Below are 1,219 nucleotides of genomic sequence, written 5' to 3' on the forward strand. Positions count from 1 at the left end.
TTCATATGTATTTCCTAGAGAAAGTTACGACTGTTCTAGTAATTGAAGGTCATGCTGCGCGGAAATCTGATTTCCTGCACGAACTTATGTTTTGAGTTCACAAGCAACCTTCTCCTCAAGATCTAATTGTAAAAGATCATTTGAGGACAATACGGCATGATTTAGTTAATCATTGTCCAATACCACATTTGAAGACATGTTAAAAAGCATTGACATGCTAAGTTGTTGAAACTTCCGTGATTAGTAAGAATCAGGAAGAGCCCTATGATTGATGTAAAGATCAGGGGGAGGTGCGAACTTCAGTGGGAGTCTAGCACATACATACATGTCACTATCAAATGTGAAGGGTGCGTTGTACTCTTTTTCTCCTACGATCAAGGTTCAGTTTTTCTCCCACAGGGTTTTTGTGACTTGACGAGGTTTTTGACGAGGCAACAGATCAGCACCATCGGCATATCAGCGCGCGGCACAAGGCACAAGGGGGAGTGTTCTAGGATATTCTCTATGTGTGCCTTGGCCTTATGCCAATAGGATATGTAGTTAGACTAGATCTATGTATTCATATCCTTACCATATTGGTATTGTGTAATTCCCTATATAAAGGGCTCCTATCAATGAATAAGATGATGATTCTCTTGCTATCTCTTTGTCTCTACCATTAATCCTTCATCAAATATTTAGTTTAAAATTGAAATGTGGGGTGAACAAAGTATTTGGTGGGGTGACAATAGCCGCACCCAACAATAAAATACTCAATAAAACATTTTATATTTTTTCTATGACAATGCTAATTTCAATAATTTGGGGAAGGAAGGCACTTACTACAAATTTGGGGAATGACTCTTTCTATTTTCTCTCCATCCATATTTTAGAGAAGAGTGCAGCTATTGGGATCTCTAAATTTTCTCAACAGACCTCACTCTATTGCGAATTATTAAATGACATATACATCCTCATACACAATGACTATTAAGGACAATAATTATACAAAAGGAAATATTATATTTATTCTCTTTTGACTTTCCAATTCAATAATATATAATTGATTCCATTCTTTATTATTTTCCTTATATATTTTTGTTTTCCAATTTTCTTTTTATTAAAGCATATATATAGTTTATAAGAGCTACAAAAATAATCAATATCGATCATGTGACATAAATTTTGTATTATCATACATATTGAACGCATATACTTGCAAGGTGCATAAATATTTTTA

The sequence above is a fragment of the Fragaria vesca genome, unplaced genomic scaffold (assembly GCF_000184155.1).
Source record: "Fragaria vesca subsp. vesca unplaced genomic scaffold, FraVesHawaii_1.0 scf0513040, whole genome shotgun sequence".
NCBI classification, from domain to species: domain Eukaryota; kingdom Viridiplantae; phylum Streptophyta; class Magnoliopsida; order Rosales; family Rosaceae; genus Fragaria; species Fragaria vesca.